The sequence below is a fragment of the Bos javanicus genome, chromosome 5 (assembly GCF_032452875.1).
Source record: "Bos javanicus breed banteng chromosome 5, ARS-OSU_banteng_1.0, whole genome shotgun sequence".
Taxonomy (NCBI): Eukaryota; Metazoa; Chordata; class Mammalia; order Artiodactyla; family Bovidae; genus Bos; species Bos javanicus.
In genome coordinates, this window is record NC_083872.1 from 69,003,164 (window position 1) to 69,019,267 (window position 16,104).

The following is a 16,104-nucleotide window of genomic DNA, read 5'->3' on the forward strand; positions in this document are numbered from 1 at the left end:
CTCTGTCATGGGCCAACATTAATCAGAGAGTTGTGTTAGGGAACCACTGACTTAAAGGAAAACAAACTAATATCAGACAGTCCTGACTAATTCAACTGCAGTTACAGAAATAATAATAATGTTAAAATCGCTTGTTTTTAAAAGTTAAGAAAAAGAATTGTATGTGTGCTGATTTACTAAATCAGTATCTTGGAGAAAATCTGCCCATTGTGCTGGAGGAGGCAATCTGTTCCTTTGTAAAGGTTAAATAATACACTTGAAAAATTCATCAGAGCAGCTGAGTTAGCAGACTTATGTCACGCCTCATTACTAAGAAAGGCAATAAATGTAAGTTTAATACTTTATCTTCCCATTAGAACAAAAAGATGAAAGGAGACAAAAATCTCAAAACTTGTCACAGCACTGTCATACACATATATTCACACCAAATGACCTAGAAGTCAAGGCAGATTATGGTTATTATGTATTCTTAGTTTTGCCAGTCTCCAAGTGTGCATTCTGCTTTTCACTTCCTCTGAATATATGTATCCTGCATCTCTGTTTGTTAGAAGATGCAGATAGTCACCAAACAGGATGTATTATGTGGTCAGTTAAGTTAGATTTCAGAGACGTCATGCCAGACAAAATGAGACCTTAGCTGATGTTGTACAAATTATTTTCTTATTTAAAAAAATTTTTTGGCACATTTTTTTCAACGATACCCAGTAAGTACTGACTTGTTTCACTGGATAGCAGGTTCACAAAGAAGGATTATATCTATTTATAATAATTTGCTTTTTTGTAGCACCCAAACAGCAGGCTGCCTTCATGGCTGATCCGTTTTCTTTCACTATTTCCATTTAAAGAATAAAACCTATGTAAACATAAATCCTCATTGATTTCAATGATTACTATTTCCATTTAAGCAAAAACTATTTTTAAAACTCTCAATAGTCTTTTTGATACCCAGTTTGGTCACCTGAATTCCTTAGCTTCTCCATTTCTTATCCCCAAACTCCATTTTCCTGAAGAATTGACCATCAAATCACTTTTCTCAACACATATCCCAGACAGCTCTTAAACAATCCCCTCTTTGGTTTTCTCATGTTCACTCTGATGCCAGCTTTCTGCTGTCCTACCATAAGCTCACTGTCAAACCCTTCTTCCTGGAGAACACATCAGAACCCACAAGGTCACCCTAGTCCCAAGCATGGCTATCACAGCCTTGACTATTAAATCATACTGAAGAGCTCTATTCCTCATTTGAGCTAGTCCAACAGCTACTACTAAAATCAAATCTCATTAAAAAAAAAATTTTTTTTTTTGGCAGTGCTATCAGCATGCAGGATCTTGTTTCTGTACTAGGGATCGAATCCAGGCCCCCTGCATGAGGGGTGTGGAGTTTTAACCACTGGACTGCCAGGAAAGGCCCATCATTTCTCATTTTAAACCCTTTGATTTCACTATTCTCATCCACAGGGGTCCCTACATGCTGATTTTGGGTTCCTAATTGTTTCAAACTAATTTTTTCTACTCAATTTCCTAAATCAGCTAAATTATTATCTCTTATTCTTCTTTAAGCTTTCTCTATTCAACCGAATGTCTTTTATTCAGTTGTCCCTATACTTTCTACTAACTGTTCCTAATGTTCTGGAACTTTGGCCTCATTCAAAAGGTCACCATAAAAATTGACCACCTCAGAGAAATCTACCTAAATTAATGTAGAGTTCAGGGTACAGACAGGAAAAAAAAACACAGTCAAAATTAAATGTCCAAAACAGTGAGCAATCTTCCTATCATGTACAGTTTTAAAAGAATTTTTTAAAAATAAAAGGTATCCATTTGGTTTCCCATTGCCAATTCCTACAGGGCAAAGAGAACATCTTCTTTTTCTGATGATATTTGCTATATCACTTGACCCTCAAAAGTTAAAAATAAATATGGCAATGAAAAAGAAATCTCCAGAACTCCAAATGTACCAATATTACTGCTGCTTGGCAGAGGTATATATAATTCATAGTATCCAGTTGGTTTTTCCAGTAGTCACGTATGGATGTGAGAGTTGGATAATAAAAGAAGGCTGAGCACCAAAGAATCAATGCTTTCAAATTGTGGTGTTGGAGAAAATTATTGAGATTCCCTTAGACAGCAAGGAGATCAAACCAGTCAGTCCTAAAGGAAATCAACCCTGAATATTCACTGGAAGGACTGATGCTGAAGCTGAAGCTTCAATACTTTGTCCACCTGATACAAAGAACTGACTCACTGGAAAAGACCCAGATGCTGGGAAAGACTGAAGGCAAGAGGAGAAGGGGATGACAGAGGGTGAAATGTTTGGATGGCATCACTGACTCAGTGGACCGAGTTTGAGCAAACTCTGGGAGACAGTGAAGGACACTGAAGCCTGGCATGCTCCAGTCTATGGGGCTGCAAAAAGTCAGGCACAACCTATGGAGGGAACCACACGACTAGGAAAAAAAACAAATGTATGGATCTGTTTTTTGCCCATTTCCTGCAGTTAACCAAGGAAAAGGAACAACCCCAAGGCAACGATTCTAAACAATAAAGGTGCGTCCAGTCAGTAACTATCCCATAAACTCCATGTGGTGTAAGTCTCGAACTGGTCCAAACAATAGCAATCCACGTTATCTTATCTCACGATTTCTATCCATGTTCAGGGCATTTAAAGTACTTGGAAATTGAAATATAAAACATGCTACCTCACAAATACTGTCCTCCCTGATGAAAAGGCTCACCTCTAAAGTAGAATGAAGTATCTCTCCCCAACTCCTTTTTTGTTTTGGCTCAAATGCACAGTTAGCTCCTAAAAAAAAAAGAGTTTTTTTATTTAAACTGGAAACTGTCTACTTAAAGTGAATTCAAGCATTCACACAAGTTTCATTTATGTAATAGGTAGTGATGTCAAACTTTATTGATCTGGCAGTCCTGAGTCTCTAACAAACACAAAAGCTTGAGAAATCATGGGAATGATTCAGCTCCTGCTATCCAAAAGCTAGCTGATTCCATAAAACAATCAGTCATTCTAAGGCTACCCACAGATAGAAAAAAGTAACAAAGTTTCTACAGGCCTAAAAGACAGCTAAACATTTGTAAAGAATTTGAGTCCAGAGAAACAACCAGTGGGTATAATAAATCCTCTGTATAATAAATGCTCAATACACTTCAAATAATTTTTCAAAGAAAACCAGACTCAGACAAGTGATTTTGTTTTCAGAATCACAACCCTCAATCCCACTTTAAAAAAAAAAAAGTCACTTTTAAAAGAATGCTTTATTTGGAAGAAGGATACATCAAAGACAAGCCAATGAATCAACTAAAACAAAATCCACAGTGGAACCATTTCTGCTTATTGAGAAAATGTTGACAGAATAAATAGAGTGTGCATCCAAAGAACAAAGTGTATTGCATAAACAAAACAGTCTATTCTATCAACTGCCAACAGTTAGATTATATTTAGCCCTACCAAACCAACTGAAAAGTGAAAAACAAATCATTTTACTAGATATTTTGGTTAGATTAATAACAATACATAAATATTTTTATAATATGGTAACTGCAGCCATGAAATTAAAAGACACTTGCTCTTTGGAAGAAAAGCTATGACAAACCTAGACAGTGTTTTAAAAAGCAGAAACATCATTTTACTAACAAATATCCATATAATCAAAGCTATGGTTTTTCCATTAGTCATGTATCGACTTGAGAGCTGGACATAAACAAGGCTGAGCGCCAAAGAATTGATGCTTCCGAACTGTGGTGCTGGAAAAGACTCTTGAGAGTCCCTTGGACAGCAAGGAGATCAAACCAGTCAATCCTAAAGGAAATCAATCCCGAATATTCATTGGAAGAACTGATGCTGAAGCTGAAGCTCTAATTTGAAGCCAACTCAATGGAAAAGACGCTGATCCTGGGAAAGATTGAGGGGAGGACAAGAAGGGGGCAGCAGAGGATGAGATGGTTGGATGGCATCACTGACTCAATGAACAAGAGTTCGAGCAAACTCTGAGAGATAGTGAAGGACAGGGAAGTCTGGCATGCTGTAGTCCAGGGCGGGTCTCAAGAGTCAGACTTAACAACAATACAGGTAGTAGACAATAATCAGAAATATCAGTACTACTGTTTGAAATAATTCATTTAATGGTCAAATAACAAAGAAGTAAAGCACAGAAATCTGCTTTGAAGTAGAGAAACTGCTTTTAAGCAACAAAAAAAGTATATTTCTCCCACTTTAAAACATTTCTTACATGTATCTTATTAAAAAAAAAAAACTACCAATTAATGATGCTCTTGCAATTAACTTGCAATTGACATTCATTAATTTCCTGCACACTATTGCTAAGAACAGGCTTCGAAGGTAGCTCAGTGGTAAAGAATCCACCTGCCAAAGCAGGCAATGCAGGTTCAGTCCCTGGGTAGGAAGATCAACTACAGTAAGAAATGACAACTCGCTCCAGTATTCTTGCTTGGAATATTCCATGGACAGAGGAGCTTGGTAGGCTACAGTTCATGGGGTTGCAGAGTTGGACATGACTGAGTAACTGAGCACACATTGCTAAGAGCGTCACCTTATCAATCATCCCTAGAGAAAATCATATAAAACTTTACTTAAAAATTATACTACAGAAAGCCTTGCTACTGAAAACTGGAATTTTTCTTTTTCTTTAATAAAGATTGAGCCACCCTTTAGACTTCGCTGGTGGTCCAGTGGTTAGGACTCCCAGCTCCCACTCCAGGGCACCCAGGTTCAATCCTTGGTCTCCTGGTTGAAGAACTGGGATCCCACAAGCTACATGGCTAAAAAACAAAACAAAACAAAGACTGAGCCACCCTTTTACTTTACTTCAGCAACAGGAAACTTAACAGCCACATCTGAAACTCAAATTTATGATCAATTTATTCACCTTAATACTTTGGCCACCTCATGCGAAGAGTCGACTCACTGGAAAAGACCCTGATGCTGGGAGGGATTGGGGGCAGGAGGAGAAGGGGACGACAGAGGATGAGATGGCTGGATGGCATCACCGACTCAATGGACATGAGTTTGAGTGAACTCCGGGAGTTGGTGATGGACAGGGAGGCCTGGTGTGCTGCGATTCATGGGGTCGCAAAGAGTTGGACACGACTGAGCGACTGAACTGAACTGAATGTTACATTCTTAGTTTTATTTTCTCTTGTACTGGCTTCATCACTTTTTTTAAAAACCAGTACTTCTTGTAGCTGTTTTTATAAAGTGACTCAACACCTTTGTGTAAAAGGTAGTGTACATGAGAATAAAACATAAATAACACATTTCCTTACTGGTTTTCTCTGGCATTTATAAATCTGAAATACTTCAATATAGATACTAGGTAACATAATAGGATAAGATGAACTCCAGCATTTCAAATGAGAAATTATTATTCAGAACTCTCTAGAGTATACTTCCATATTTTAGTCTTAATACATCCTTATACTCTTAAAAGAATTCAGTTTGAAAAATCTGAACACACTTCTTCAGACAACTTAAAAGATATACTTTATTCTTTGCATAATTAAACTGAAAGCTGAATATAAAATCTTCCAGAATTGTAAAGTACAGAAAAGATAATCATGTGTCAAAGCAAAAATCTTCTAAGAAAAGGCAAAGGGAAACATGATATGCCATGGGTAAGGTTAACATTTTTCTTTCTTTGAAGACCAAGAATGCCCCATCATTTTCACGGTGATTCCATTCCCAGTATTTACTCAGAGCACTTCTGGTCCTCCAGGGACCCTGGTTCCTCCCCCCGTCACAGAGGTGAAGTGGCACACTACATCCAGATGAGCAGGCCACAGTACATTACTCTACCTTCCACCAGGTGATGGAACAGGACAGCCCCCACATCGAGCCAGGTCCTCCTCAGGTGGGGGTCTAGCATCACCTTCCCTCCCTGGGACACCTTCACCATGGCATCACCCAGGGAGATGAGCCAATCTTCCACGTTCCCAAACTGGACTTTTGCTCAATACTGCTCCCTGGTACACGGTGCTGTGAAGTCCACTCAAGCACACAAACTCACGGCAAGAGACTCTTTGCAGAAACGGTGAACCACAGGTACATGGTGTTACATTAGCCAACTATTTTGGCATCAACCTCAAAGAATGATCTAACTCTTTCAGTATCTTTACTCTCTGAAACCATGTCTCTACCCTTTGGTCAGGGCTGCATACTTTCTTGTTCAAATACCACTTTAAAAAAAAAAAAAAAAGGAGCCCAAAGGCTTTAAGTCCAACTTGGAGTTCAAACTAAAACTATCCTCAGGTAGTTAAAATAACCTGACTACCTTTCTTTCTCAGCTTATTTGAAATGGTGTTTCTGATGTCCACTGGCACAGAGTTCTCTTTCACTATTCTGTTTTTCACAGAATACGTGTTAAATTCCAAACAAAAAAGATGGGGGGGGGGGGCGGTAGGGGAGAAGCCCAAAGGACAAACAAGAATTGTTTATTTTAGAAACCCACCATCCAGAGATAATCACTGATGATATAATAGTATATATGATAAATTTGCTGTATTTTTCTATATATATATATATATGTTTAAATCAAAAATACATTCATATTATACACACTGTTGGCATCCTGCTTTTGCATTTTGTAAAATATCAAAAGACTTTCTTATCAGTATTCTACAAAGTTATTTTTAACAGCTACTTATATTTTCCTCACCTATATGCAGGTCAGGAGGCAACAGTTAGAAATGGACATGGAACAACAGACTGGTTCCAAACAGGAAAAGGAGTACGTCAAGGCTGTATACTGTCACCCTGCTTATTTAACTTATATGCAGAGTACATCATGAGAAACGCTGGGCTGGAAGAAGCTCAAGCTGGAATCAAGACTGCCAGAAGAAATATCAATAACCTCAGATATGCAGATGACACCACCCTTATGGCACAAAGTGAAGAGGAACTAAAAAGCCTCTTGATGAAAGTGAAAGAGGAGAGTGAAAAACTTGGCTTAAAGCTCAACATTCAGAAAATGAAGATCATGGCATCTGGTCCCATCACTTCATGGGAAATAGATGGGAAAACAGTGGAAACAGTGTCAGACTTTATTTTTCTGGGATCCAAAATCACTGCAGATGGTGACTGCAGCCATGAAATTAAAAGACGTTTACTCCTTGAAAGGAAAGTTATGATCAACCTAGATAGCATATTGAAAAGCAGACATTACTTTGCCAACAAAGGTCTGTCTAGTCAAGGCTATGGTTTTTCCAGTGGTCATGTATGGATGCGAGAGTTGGACTGTGAAGAAAGCTGAGTGCTGAAGAATTGATGCTTTTGAACTGTGGTGTTGGAGAAGACTCTTGAGAGTCCCTTGGACTGCAAGGAGATCCAACCAGTCCATTCTAAAGGAGATCAGCCCTGGGTGTTCTTTGGAAGGAATGATGCTAAAGCTGAAACTCCAGTACTTTGGCCACCTCATGTGAACAGTTGACTCATTGGAAAAGACTCTGATGCTGGGAGGGATTGGGGGCAGGAGGAGAAGGGGACAACAGAGGATGAGATGGCTGGATGGCATCACCGACTCGATGGACATGCTGCTGCTGCTGCTGCTGCGTCACTTCAGTTGTCTCCGACTCTGTGCGACCCCATAGATGGCAACCCAGCAGGCTCCCCCATCCCTGGGATTCTCCAGGCAAGAACACTGGAGTGGGTTGCCATTTCCTTCTCCAATGCATGAAAGTGAAAATGGAAAGTGAAGTCGCTCAGTCATGTCTGACCCTCAGCGACCCCATGGACTGCAGCCTTCCAGTCTCCTCCATCCATGGGATTTTCCAGGCAAGAGTACTGGAGTGGGGTGCCATTGCCTTCTACTCCATGGACATGAGTTTGAGTGAACTCCGGAAGTTGGTGATGGACAGGGAGGCCTGGCGTGCTTCGATCCATGGGATCGCAAAGAGTCGGACACGACTGAGCGACTGAACTGAACTGAACTGAACTATATTTTCCTCTTTCTAAAACTCTCAGGGGCTCTAAAATTTATTTTTCCTACTTTATCCCCCTCCACGGTTTCCCAACAGGAACACGACTAAAAGGCAATAGTCTTCATTCATTAACACACCCTAAACAACTTCCAGAAAACGAACATTCTGCTGTATTCATAGAAGTGATTTCATTTATATTTTATATTGTTAGATGATCGTGGATACAATACTGGATCTACCCCACCAAGCTCCAAGGCAGGGCCAGGGTGCCACCAAGTCCATGGTGTGTCTCTCCCATGATCCATCACATATAATTCAAAATGGACTTTCCCTCAATAATTCAAAATGATAATAACTCCAAACAAAGTAAGAGTCATAACAAGCTGTGACTTTTCCTAGAAAGACCATCTCGTTGTTTCTTTAAAGACTACAAAATAGTAACGGATGGCCAACAGGCAACAACATATTAGAGAGATGCAGATCAAAACCACAATGAAGTATCATTTCAAACTGGTCAGAATGGCCACCATCAAAAAGTCTAAAAATAATAAATGTTGAAGAGGGTGTGCAGAAAAGCGAAGCCTCCTACAGTGTTTTGTTGTTGTTGTTGTTGTTATTGTTTTGTGGGAATGTAAATTGGTGCAGTCACTATGGAAAATACTATGGAGGTTCCTTAAAAAGAACTAAAAATAGAGTTACCATATGATCTAGCAGTCTCACTCCTGGGCATAATATCCAGAAAATATGAAAATTCTAACTCACCTCAGTGTTCGTAGCAGTACTATTTACAATAGCCAAGACATGGAAGCAACCTAAATGTTCATGGACAGATTAATGGATATTATTCAATGATGAATGTAATAAAAAGAAAGGATGCCATTTGCAGGAACACGGATGGACCTAGAGATTATACTGAGTGAAGTCAGTCAGAGAAAAACAAACATATGTATGACTATATGTGGAATCTTAAAAAATAATACAAGTGAATCTATAAACAAAGCAGAAGCAGACTCACAATCATAGAAAACAAGCACATGGTTACCAAAGGGGAAGGGAGGGAGGGGAAGTGATAAATTAGAAGTATGAGGTTAACAGATACAAACCACTATACATAAAACAGATAAGCCACAAGGACCTACTATTTAGCACAGGAAACTATATTCAATATCTTGTAATAACCTATAATGGAAAATAATTGAGATATATATATACATATAAAAAATTACAAAACATGATTTAAATGTTTTTGTGTTTTTGGTGCCCCTCACTAATGCTCAACCACACGCTTGTGTGTGTGCTTAGTCGCTCAGTCGTGTCCAACTCTTTGCGACCCCATGGACTGCAGCCCGCCAGGCTCCTCTGTCCATGGGGATTCTCCAGGCAAGAATACCAGAGTGGGTTGCCATGTTCTTCTCCAGGGGATCTTCCTGACCCAGGAATCAAACCCAGGTCTCCCGCACTGCAGGCACATTCTTCACCATCTGAGTCACCAGGGAAGCAAGACTGTCTATTAAGCACTGCCCCCAGAGACTGAGGAAAGAATAGGCTTTTTTCCAAGGAACAATATGAGTTTAAACTCAGATGATAAAATCTATGCATAATCAAAATCTCAGACTTGAATACACAGATTTCAGTCTAACACATTTTGAAAGGGACAATATTAACTGCTTGTTCAAAGTTGTATTATTCACGTGGAATCACTGGCAAATGCTTTATGCCATGTTTGAAACTATACAAAGCTTCCTGAGATATTTGGCATGCTTTCATTAGATGAATAAACTGATAACATGATTTGCATTGGGTGGTTTTATGGGGAAATTTCAAGTGACTTATTCAGCAAATCTTCACACTTCAGTTAAGAGAGATGATTTGCTTGCAAAAAATTAAATGTGAAGAAGTGTCAACACACTAATGATACTGACAGTAGTTAAGAGGTTGGCCTCCGAAGTCAAACTTTGTTGTTGTTGTTTAGTCAGTAAGTGGTGTCTCTTTTTCGACCCCCTGGACTGTAGCCAACTAGGCTTCTCTGTCCATGGGATTTCCCAGGCAAGAATACTGAAGTGGGTTGCCATTTCTTCCTCCAGGGCATCTTCTCAACCCAGGCTGGCACTGAACCCGCATGTCCTGCATTGCAGGAGGATTTTTTACAACTGACCCACCAGGGAAACCCTGGTTTTGGTTAAATTCTGACTTTCACTAGCTATGGGACTTATGCCTCTATTCCTCAGCTTCTTCAAGGTAAAAATATCTCCTCCACATGTTACTGTGAAGATTAAGTACTTTACTACATGTAATATGCATAGAAAAGTGTATTGAGTCTTCAATAAATATTAGCTAGTTATCATCATCATTACTCAGAGTATCATTATTACTCTACACTTTTTATAAAGGGTTCATAACCTAACTTTCTACCTCTTTCTCCCCATAATTAGGAATATACCAGTTATACATTGCTACATTAAACCCCTGCCTTATAATTTTCAGATCAACTGTTTTGTTTCAACTTTCTCTAAAAAGTCAACTGAAGTTTAATATTTACATTTTGTACACTGTCCTCATCCTACTTTTTATTAAACTGCCAGCATGCTATAAAATATTATATAATGACTAGTATATACAGAGACCAGATGGTACATATTATAGATACTGAACAACACAGGTCTTCAGGAAACCACAATCTCCTAAAAGAAAAAAAGAAAATGAAACCTGGAATAGGAAGTAGCTCTAATCCTGTTGTTAAATTTAAATATCACATCTAATGTATGTTTTTACTTCTAAAAAGATATCTAAGTAACATTTTTATAATTTACAAATAAAACAAACAACCTTAAACCATCACTGTAAGGTTCTTTCTAGATTAGAGGACTAAGCCTGCTCAACCAGAGCAAGAAATACTCCAAAGAATCCGTCATGAGTTTGCCTGGGGTTATTCTGAAACCCACAATCCAGAAATAACAGACAAGAATTTTCCGACTTTTCTTTTTCCAAGAGTACTAGAATGTCACCATAAAAATTCTTTGTTTGTTACGTAAAAGATAGAGGAAAGCAGCACATAAGTGAAGCAAGGAGGCCAGGCTTTGGACTCTGGTTGCTGCTGCTGCTGCTGCTGCTAAGTCGCTTCAGTCGTGTCCATCTCTGTGTGACCCCATAGACGGCAGCCTGCCAGGCTCCGCCATCCCTGGGATTCTCCAGGCAAGAACACTGGAGTGGGTTGCCATTTCCTTCTCCAATGCATGAAAGTGAAACGGCAAAGTGAAGTTGCTCAGTCGTGTCCGACTCTTCGCGACCCCATGGACTGCAGCCTACCAGGCTCCTCCATCCATGGGATTTTCTAGGCAAGAGTACTGGAGTGGGGTGCCATCACCTTCTCCATTGGACTCTGGTACTACCTGTTAATTTTGCTTTCTTGATCATAGATATGACAGTCTGCTTAAAATCCCAGGAGAATACACTGGCTAACAATGAAAAAGATTTTTCTCCACTAAATGTTGGCCTTATTACCTTCCTATACTATTTATTTATACCTTACCAGGAATATGAATAGCTTATCAAAAAGCCACTCTTGAACTAAAAAAAAAAACCAAAAAGACACTTCTTCAAAGAACTAGTCAGGGACTTCCCTGGCAGTTCAGTGGTTAGAACTTCATGCTTTCAGTGCAAGGGGCGCAGGTTCAATCCCTGGTCTGGGACCTAAGATCCTGAAAGACGTATGGCATGGCCAGAAAAAAAAAAAAAAAGAACTAGAGTCTAATCCATATGTCCTACAAAATATTTCAAAACTTAAACCCAAAAGAAAGGAGAACACTCACTCATTCTTTAGAACAGGGGTCCCCAACCTCTGGGATCTAATACCTGATAATCTGAGTGTAGCTGATATAGTTAATAATAGAAATAAAGTACACAATAAATGTAATGCACTTGAATCATCCCCAAACCACCCCCACCCCATCCCCGATCTGTGGAAAAACTGTCTTCCACAAAACTGGTCCCTGGTGCCAAAAAGGCTGGGGACCTTCTGCTAAGACAACAAAACCACTGAAAGCAAAAAGAAGAGACTTCGTTGGTATGTACTTGTGTAATCTTTTCTGAAAACCTAGGAGATAGACATGTTCATACACCACAGCTCAGGAAACTGAGTCTTAGAGAGGTTAAGTAATATGCCCAAGTTATAAAGTAAAATAAAGAGTCTGGAAAATCCCAGGGACCGGGGAGCCTGGTGGGCTGCCGTCTATGGGGTCGCACAGAGTCGGACACGACTGAAGCGACTTAGCAGCAGCAGCAGGCTTCCCTGCTGGCTCAGTGCTAAAGACTCTACCTGCCAATGCAGGAGACATGGGTTCAATCCCTGATTCAGGAAGATTCCACATTCTGAGAAGCAATTAAGCCCACGGGCGGCAACTACTGAGCCTGTGCTCTGGAGCCCGCATGACGCAACTACTGAACCCTGTGCACCGAGAGCCTCTGCTCTGCAACAAGGGAGTATCCTCGGCTCTCTGCAACTAGAGAAAGCCTGCGCAGCAATGAAGCCCCAGCACAGCCAAAAATAAACAAATACATAAATATTTTTAAAACAAATAAAGGCACAGGACTCAAATTCACAACTTTCGAACCAGCTAACGATAAAGAAGAGATGACAGGCATCCCCCGTACAGCAGTGGGAGTGGTCAGAGATGAGGAATACAGAACCAAGGCCTGCTAGCGCTTCCTCCCAAGTCCACTCATGCCCAGCACTGGATGGATTAACCGGATTCAAGCTCTCTTTGAACACAATTGATGGCTCAGGAATGGAAACAGCTTCTTCCCATGTCTCACTCCCTAATTCACAAGTAAATTATCTTGTCTTACTCAATAAACAAGCAGTTACTGAAGACCCAGAAATGTAATCATACCATAAATTGACCATTTTTTAAGTGCCACACTCCAGTATTCTTGCCTGGAGAAATCCATGGACAGAGGAACCTGATTAGCTACAGTCCATAGGGTCGCAAAGGGTCAGACACTTAAAAGTGCTATATAAGATAGTGTAAAAGAGGATATTTATATCTTTAATATCTGCCCCTCAAATGCGCTTGGTTTACAGTAATTGCACTTACTTATATGAAGTTCAGTTGCCTTTTACTAGTCTGTGAACTCTTGATACAAAATTCTATATATTCCCCACTTGTTGTTTAGTCGCTAAGTCGTGTCTGACTCTTCTGCAACATCATGGACTGTAGCCCGCCAGGCTCTACTGTCCATGGGATTTTTCAGGCAAGAATACTGGAGTGGGTGGCCATTTCCTCCTCCAAGGTATCTTCCCCAATCAGCCTGTGTTGCCTGCATTGGCAGGCAGATTCTTTACCACTGAGCCACCAGAAAGCCCCATTCAGTATTACGTAGGTGGCGTCCACTAAAAATGTTAAAAGGAGCAAAAGAAACGATGATGAGTTGAACCTTAGATAACAAGTAAGAGTTAGAGAGATGGGAAAAATGAGGGGAAAGTGCATTCTTACAAGGTGGCTGCTAACCAGGCAGACATCCTGGGGAAATGAACAGGCAGGTCAGAGCAGAAGATCCACATCATCAAGCAGCAAAAACGGTAAAACGAAGACGTGGAATTCCTTTCCGGGGGTTAGGATTTCATTTTCTGAATTAGGCTGATTTGTTTTTAAACATTTATTTTAATGCAGGAGAATTCTGTGTTTAAATTAAACCTGATGTGAAACCCCACTATATTGATAGAAAACAGGTACTCTGTAGCCCCACTCAGTCCCCACCTTATCTGACTTGAGAAGACTCCAAAGACCCTCCTTGGACCACAATCTGAAAAACCCTGAGTTAGAAAAATGTCTGGAAGCACAGATGCCAAAGGGCTCAGAGCACTGACCTCTGGGTTGGCCTAGGCTGGGGAACATAGTAAGGAGGGACTTGAAGTAATATTTTCACTTTTTAAATCTCACATTTTTTATATTATTTGAACTGTTGTTTATATTGAGCACTTTTTACTTTCTAGACTTTAAAAATAAATAAGACACCATCGCTCTAAAAAAAGCATTTTTTAATGGTTCAATTTCTTCAAGTGGATTGCTACATTTTAATGAATTACTTACTTATAATTGCAGGATACTTTTTAAACTAAATTACATCGCAATGAAAATGAACATCTCTGTGCATAAGACTTTCCCATATTTAGAATGATTTGCTTAGGACAAATTTATACAAGTTAATGGTTTCCATCTAAGTTCTATAATACATGGCTTAAAATAAGACTCTCTAGAACATAAAAAATATATAAAATTCAGTGAGTATTTTTAAATGCCATTCTACAGTAGCAAGATTTTGATTCCAGCATTCATGATTAAGATACATAAAATCTAATCTATCAAACTAATCAGCAAAGTTTCCACAACTCGAAAAACGTATTAAAGAGAAATCTGAAACAGAACTTGAAAGCGCTCTACCTTTCATGAATTTTTCATAACTTCTCTTGCCACTTATCAAAACCATACACTGAAAGAATCTCTCTTCACAGTTGGGTTTCACAATCTAATTCTGTGAAGTCACAGTCCTGTGACAGTACAATCATTCTCTGGCAACAAACTAACATCATTAAATTCTTATTTGGAAGTTCTATGGAGTATAAGGATGTTCTATTTTTACTTCTAAGATCAAAATCTATTTTGTGTTGCCTCTCCATTAAGCTCCTATGATTGATACATCTTGACCGAATTTACTCTCTTGTTTCCAGCCATCTTTATAAAACTACCTTTTGGTGAGGGCTCAGAGAATGCCTGTCTCTGTTCAAACAAAATATAAAGGGTTGCTAGATTGCCTCTGCCTGTGAACAATCGGTTAATGCTCTATACTCCTTGGAAGGTAAAACCCCAAAGTCAGGAAGTGTGTTGTTCTTTTTCTTATCTCAATTACTGTTGTAATATAGCATAAGAGTACTTTTTACTAAATTATCTTTTAAATAAGTGAATGGAGTTCCATCACTAAGGTTTCTAACTGGGCAAAAAGAATTTCTAAATACCCCCTTTTCTTTTTTCCAAAAGCAAGGATTGCTAGACATCAAGGTCATTCGTAGTAATATGTAAAAGTTCTAAAAGCAAGGATGGCTAGAAAAATCCAGGTCATTTCTACTACTATGTGACAGTTCTAATTTTAAGTGTATTCAGACTCTATCAGCAAAGATTTGCTTAGTCCCTGCCAGGCACAGGGCGCTATGCTTCTGTGTGAACAAGACAGAAGAAGATCTGCTCTCATGGGCCTCTCTCTCTTGGTGCAAAGATATGTTTGTAAACCACAAATCTTTATGAAATGAGAAGTTCCAATATCAAAAACAGAAATATGCTTTAGAAGAAAGAGACTGGAACCAGATTTTGGAATACCTGTCAAGGCCAAGGAAGGTGGCATTTATGTTTGAATAAAGGAAACCTAGGTATTCAAAGGGATCCTTAGAAAATATTAATCTATGCAGGTGCTAAAACTTTTGGGTGACTTCTCATTTCTTATAAGAGAAATCCATAATCTTTAAAAGAAAGTCTTGAAAAGGGTAACTAAATCTTGCATCATCATCCCCACCTACCCAAGATCTTGGGTTGTGGTCACACTGCACTTCTGTTTCCTCTGTTGTAGGGATTTTCAAACTTTTATACACTGTCATTTACTAAAGTATCAATATATGACACATTTATTTTTTATTTTATTTCTTTTTAAAAACATGCAGGTCACAACCACTAAACTGATTTTATAATCTCTTGGTCAGTGCTTAAGTACTGCAGTTTGAAAAACAGTACTTTAGCATATACCACACTCTCTCTCGAGCTTCCCAGGTAGTACTAGTGGTAAAGAACCCACCTGCCAATGCAGGAAATGCAGGAGACACGGGTTTGATCCCTGGGCCCTGAAGATCCCCTGGAGGAGGGCATGGCAACCCACTCCAGTATTCTTGCCTGGAGAATCCCATGGACAGAGTAGCCTGCTGGGGTTTTATAGTCCATGGGGTCGCAAAGAGTCAGACACAACTGAAGCAACTTAGCACACATGCACACTCTCTCTCTCACTTCTAGGCCTTTCCATGCATTCTTTCTGTCTGTAACATTCTTGCTCATCCTGTTTCCTTTTTTCTGGCTACTTCCTATTCTACTTTATGACTTGAGCTCATAAACATCACTT

At 39.4% G+C, this 16,104-nt stretch overlaps 1 protein-coding gene across 13 annotated transcripts in view; it reads right to left on the reverse strand.

Moving 5' to 3' along the window:
* The window catches only part of SLC41A2 (solute carrier family 41 member 2), a 168,754-nt gene that overhangs the window by 124,030 nt on the left and 28,620 nt on the right, over nt 1–16,104 (reverse strand). For 8 of the 13 annotated variants that reach the window (XM_061417158.1, XM_061417156.1, XM_061417159.1 and 5 more), the window contains exon 2: nt 2,736–2,803. The exons of 2 other annotated variants lie outside the window; for them this stretch is intronic. The gene's annotated coding sequence lies outside the window, so the exon portion shown is untranslated. Of the gene's footprint in view, nt 1–2,699; nt 2,804–14,387; nt 14,486–16,104 lie in introns of those variants that run through there. 3 more of the 13 variants (XM_061417157.1, XM_061417161.1, XM_061417154.1) reach the window with 2 other exon arrangements.